Below are 6,000 nucleotides of genomic sequence, written 5' to 3'. Positions count from 1 at the left end.
CAAGTTGAAAGAGTGGAAGGGAGACTTGCTCACTCCCTCTGCCTGAAGGAGGAATTTTCCAGTAGCCTGACTCTTGCTCCCATCAAGTGAGACAGCTTCTTGCATCCCTGATGGTGCTTAGCTCTGGGTCTCTTCAGCTTAATGATGGGTTCTCAATGATGGGTGGCCTTGTCACCTAGGAAGCAGGTCCCACAGTGACATTGTTTGAAATGCTCCAAGTGGTTTATTTACCTGATCACATCAAGACCAAACTATATGTTCTCCCAAATTTATCCCATATGGGTCATCAAATATAGCTCTTTACAGATTCTTTTGTTGTTGTTTTGATTGAGACAAAGTCTTACATCGCCCAGATTGATCAAGGATGACCTTCAACTTCTGATCCTCCTGCCCCCACCTTCTGAGTGCTGGAATTACAGGCATACAGTGCTGGAGGTCAAATCTAGGGGCACTTTAGGTAGAAACCCTACCAACTGAGCTACATCCCCAGTGAACAAATTCCATCTTTAAAACTGACTAATATAACATCATGTCTTGATTCATATCATCTAGATCCCCATATTTGCTAAAACATAACACTGGTATGAATGTCTTCATACCTTAGTTTCTATCCACCTTCAATGCAATGTATTAGCACAGGCTGTTACAAGTAACTAAAAGGAGTGGGATATTTTCTGTTCTTTGACACTTATTGCCAAAAATCTCCAGCAAGAAAGGCTAGAAGAGCTTGTAACCCCAGCGAGCTGGGGAAGGTCCTCTTGACATGCCCTCCACAGCTCAGATTAGATTATTGATGTTGAGATAGTTAGGGCACCCTATGTTGCTGCTGCTGCTGCTGCTGCTGCTGCTACTGCTATTTAATTTAGGTGTTTTGTCTTCATTGTTAGTGAGGCAGAACATTTTTCAGGTGTTTCCTCTTTGATAAACTATCCTGCTTCTTACTATTGAGTTCTCACTAGCTCTCTTAGAGATTAAGGTATCAAATTCTTAGGTACCTAGACACTGGCTGTGGTGGCATTAAGTAAAGAGGAGTTGTTAAAAGGATAGCACAGAATTCTAAGTGCCAGAAAAGTGGGTTAAAAAATTAGGAAGAATAAATAGAGCCTGGAAAATGACAACAGCCGGGCTCCCGCCCTAAAACAGTCTTTAAAAGATGGTACAGTTGACTGTGCTGTCCTGGATGGGGTAATTCTCATCCCTGCCCCTTCCAGCAGTCAAATGCACAGTAAAGCATCCTTATGCCTTTGTCATTTCCTGTGACAACATGGAAATTGCATTAATGCCTTCTCTCGTGGGCAAATTGAGTCTATTTCTTCAGCTCCTTTACTGTGAGATGTACAATAAGTAGGTGTACACTGTATACTTTCTGAGAAAGGCCGTGACTTCCATAAGAGCTTTCCTGCTATGGATTGGATGAGTGTCCCTCAAAGGTCAATGTGTTAGATTTGGTCATTAGCCTGTAGTACTGTTGAAGGGTGGGAAGCACTTTGGGAACTGAAGCCTAGTGGGGCATGCTCTTGGAAGGATACTGGGACATGAGCCCTCTCCTCTCTCTACTTTCGGTCTTGTGTTCCTTCCAGGACATACTCTTTTGGCACAGGCCCCAAAACAACCAGGCCCAAATGACCAAGAACTGAATCCTCTGAACCCTCCCAACAGAACAAAGCTTTTCTTCTCTGTTGACTATCTGAGGGGATTTGTCACCATGGTAGAAAGCTGACATAAATCCTTGGAGTCCATCCACTCCATGTTGTGAGGAGGCCCAACAAGGCCCTTGGAGAGCAGGGAGTCCAGATGACCCCCAGAGTTCAGTATTAGTTCAAGTTGCTCCAGGGTTGAAACCACACATGCCACCGTTCCGTTTGCAGGACTGTGAGCAAACCACAGTTGGCAATGCTCTCAGCTACTGCATTTGCGGTGCTCTTCAGCATTGAGGTAGAGCTGAGATATCCCTTAGGATTCAAGCCCTGAGCAGGAGCCGCTAAGCAGCCAAGCCTCGGCCTAAGACTGATACTACCAGCAAGCAGGGAGGATGGGTATATCAGTTGCAGCAGAGAGAGGAGACCTTATCCTTCCAAGAGGGAGCTCCCACAGCATGGAAACCCCTAAATAGAAGGTGGGGTTCCAACACTAAAATGACAAAACAATCCAAAGTTTCTGTCCTAGTGACGCTGTGTGACATCTCTAGAGGAAAGACCCATACATAAAAAGGGTCCCTAGAAGTAGGGCACCTTTCTCAGTCCAGAATTTTGTGTAATGTACATTTCCTTATCTATTCTTCGGTCGAGAAGCATTAAGGTTGTTTCCAGGTTCTGATTATGACAAACAATGCTGCTATGAACATAGTTGAGCACATGTACTTGTGATATGATTGAGCATCCTTTGGGTATATAAACAAAAGTGGTATTGCTGGGTCTTGAGGAAGGTTGTTTCTTAATTTTCTGAGAAATCACCACACTGACATCCAAAGGAGCTATACCAGCTTGCACTCCCACCAGCAATACAGGTGTGTTCCCTTTACCCCACAACCTCTCCAGCATAAGTTGTCATCAGTGTTTTTTATCTTGGCCATTCTTATAGGTGTAAGATTTGGAATCTCAGAGTTGTTTTTGATTTGCATTTCTCTGATAACTAAGAATGTTGAACATTTCCTTAAGTATCTTTCAGCCATTTTAGATTCCTCTGTGGAGAGTTCTCTGTTTAAGTCTATACTCCATTTTTATTGCATTATTTGTTCTTTTGATGACAAATTTCTTGAGTTCTTTGTATATTTTGGTGATCAGTCCTCTGTCTGATGTGGGGTTGGTGAAGATCTTTGCCCATTCTGTAGGCTGCCATTTTGTCTAGTTGTCCGTGTCCTTTGCTTTACAGCAGCTTTTCCATTTCAGGAGATCCCACTTATTGTTTCTCTCAGTGTCTGTGCTACTGGGGTTATATTTAGGAAGTGGTCTCCTGTACCAATGCATTCAAGTCTACTTCACACTTTCTGTTCTATAAGGTTCAGTATGGCTGGCTTTACACTGAGGTCTTTGATCCATTGTGCTTGAGTTTTGTGCATGACGATAGATATGGATCTATTTTCATTCTTCTACATGTTGATACCCAGTTATGCCAGCACCATATGTTAAATATGCTTTCTTCTTTCTATATTATATATTTTTGCTTCTTTGTGAAAAATAAGGTATTCGTAGGTGTTTAGACTGGGTCTTTGATGTGGTTTAATTGGTCCTCCTGTCTGTTCTTATGCCAATACCAGGCTGTTTTCAGTACTGCTGCTCTGTAGTAGAGCTTGAAGTCAGGGATTGGGATGCCTCCAGAAGTGATGAAGTCTTTCCTAACCTAGACACTATAGCAATGCAACGTTTTCATTTGGATTTGGCAGATCTTTGGGACTAATTCTGTGGGCATACCTTAGCCCTGGATGATGACATCAGCATCCTTTTTGTTAGTTTCCATGCCAGATGCAAAGCTGCTGTTAAAGTGTAAACCTGCCCGCAAGTTTTCTGTACATGTTAAAGAACTCGATTGTTCAGTTTTCATGACGATTGTTTAAAGACATCGGATAGAGATGGCTGTCTCTCCCAGACCAAGTCAATGACCTTTCAATGTACTTGGGTTCCACATCACAGGTAATTTGTTCCCACAACCCTTTGACCCTTTTCAGGTACTTTGTGTGTGTATGTGTGTGTTTGCAGTTTTTCCCCTTTACATTCCATTGCTTTGGCAGCTGTAATTTCAATTAGGCCTGAAAGGTGTCCAGAATAAAATATATTTTGATATTAAGAAAGCAAAAAATATGCTAACAGAAATATGCAAGAGGTTATTACATCTCTAGAAAATGTCCAAAGGAGGCAAGTCTGCAGATAGGTGAATTCAAGCTTTCTAGGGCTTGGATGCTGGGCAAATAACTGAGGGAAATAGGGAGAAACCGCTAATAGACACAGGGTCTCTTTGGAGTAATAAAAATACTCCATTACTAGCTAAGGTGATAGTTAACAAACTTTGTGACTATATTTTTAACTTATTAAATTGTATAGCTTAAATAGGTGAATTATACTGTATTTAATTTTTATCACTAAAGATATAGTTCTGTTTTTTCCAAAAACAGAGATTCAGGGCTCAGTGATAAACTGCTTACCCAGTATGCACAAGTCTCTGGATGTAATCCCCAGTACTTGCCCCCAAAAGATTATATAAAGACTCAGCTAGTAGGCTTTCCTTGACTTCTCCAAGCAGCATACACACACACACACACACACACACACACACACACACACACACACACACACACACAGCTGAAGAGCAGGCTCAGTAGTTAAGAGCACATTCTACTCTTTCAGAGGACCTGAGTTTGGTTCGCAGCACGTACATCCCAGTAGCTCACAGCTTCTGCAAAGCCAGACCAGGGGATCTAACACCCTCTTTTGGTTCCTCGGGTATCAGAATACACATGCACATACCCACTAACAAACACACACACACACATCAATAAATAATATTTTCAGGTAGTGATAGCACATGCCTCTAATCCCAACACTTAAGAGGCAGAAGCAGGTGGATCTCTGAGTTCAAGGCCAGCCTGGTCTTTAGAGCTAGTTCCAGAACAGCCAAGACTATACAGGAAAACCCTGTCTGAATTAATTAATTAAATAATTTGGGCAGAGAGCAGAGGACTACCATGTACAACTCAGCTCCAAGTTTCCCCTGCCACTGTCCAACCTTGTACATTGCCATGCTCTTAATCCCCAGCCCCAGCCATTCAGGATTAAATGGTTTAATAACTGACACTCACTCAGAACTCTGTGTGTCATTAGCTGTCATAACAAAAGGGGTTTCAACCTGAACTTATTTAATTCATCCACCTGTATAACACACCATCCAGGAAACAATGGAGTCACCTCTGAAAGGAAGACCTGTCCTTCCTTCCCTGGGCTGTGCCTCCACCCACGTCCAGCTAATCATTGTTTTGTCTCTCAAAGCATGACTGCATGTCTACCTGCTGAGACCCACTTGTGACCAATTCATTGCTAAGCTATACTGGAGTGTTTTGCAATTCTGTGATTCAACCCAGTTACTAAAAGACACAGTGACAGTGGACCTGTCCAAACATCATCTGATTGCTGGGTGAGTGAAGGCTGATGCAATCCTAAACCTCGCTACATCAGCTGCTACGTGGACAGGAAGCAAGCAGCCAGGCATCTCAGGGCACAAGAAATTGTTGTGGTCCCATTGAAGTCTGGAGGCTGAAGTCATAAGATAGGGTTTCTGAGACCCAAGTCATCCACACCAGTGCTCAGTTCATGACAAGCACATGATGCCAGTTAATCACAGGCATGAATTGCTAACCCAAGGTTCAGGCCCTCTGGATCTCAAGGAAGAGGAAAGCTGTCTGAACTAGCACAACTGGTCAGACCCTGGGGTGGCTACCAGGGAGCAGGACACTCACTCCTAAGCCCTGGAGCCCCTTCGGTGAGCATAAACAATTCCAGTGGTCATTAGGTAAGGTCACCCACTCTTCAATCGTAACAAGAAAAGCAAGAGCCCTCCACAATCATATCTGAACACAGGTAAAACGGGACCACAACCAAAGTCACAGAAAGAACCAGACAGCCCTGATCCTGGTTAATTGTGGCTGCTTTCCTACAAGGCCCACAACTCTAACCTCTCTCTATTCTTTTTCCCATGTAGGAAAGAATGTTGAGATCCCTGCCCAAAGCATCACTCCTGCTTTCTACCAGCACGTGATCTGGGGCAAAGCGTCTATCTTCACTAACTGTGACCAAGCACAAGCATAGACCCTCTGAGACTTAAGACCAAGACATCCCAAAAGCTACCCACAGCAAGCTACCCTTCATGCAATGAGTCAATTGATGTGGGATTCCCCTCTGTATTCTGTGACTACCACTGGTTAATAAAGAAACTGCTTTGGCCTATAACAAGGCAGAACAGAACAAGAATAAAACTAAACTGAATTCTGGGAGAAAGAAGGCAGAGTCTGGG

The sequence above is a fragment of the Myodes glareolus genome, chromosome 6 (assembly GCF_982192425.1).
Source record: "Myodes glareolus chromosome 6, mMyoGla1.1, whole genome shotgun sequence".
NCBI classification, from domain to species: domain Eukaryota; kingdom Metazoa; phylum Chordata; class Mammalia; order Rodentia; family Cricetidae; genus Myodes; species Myodes glareolus.
This window is presented reverse-complemented; position numbering follows the sequence as displayed.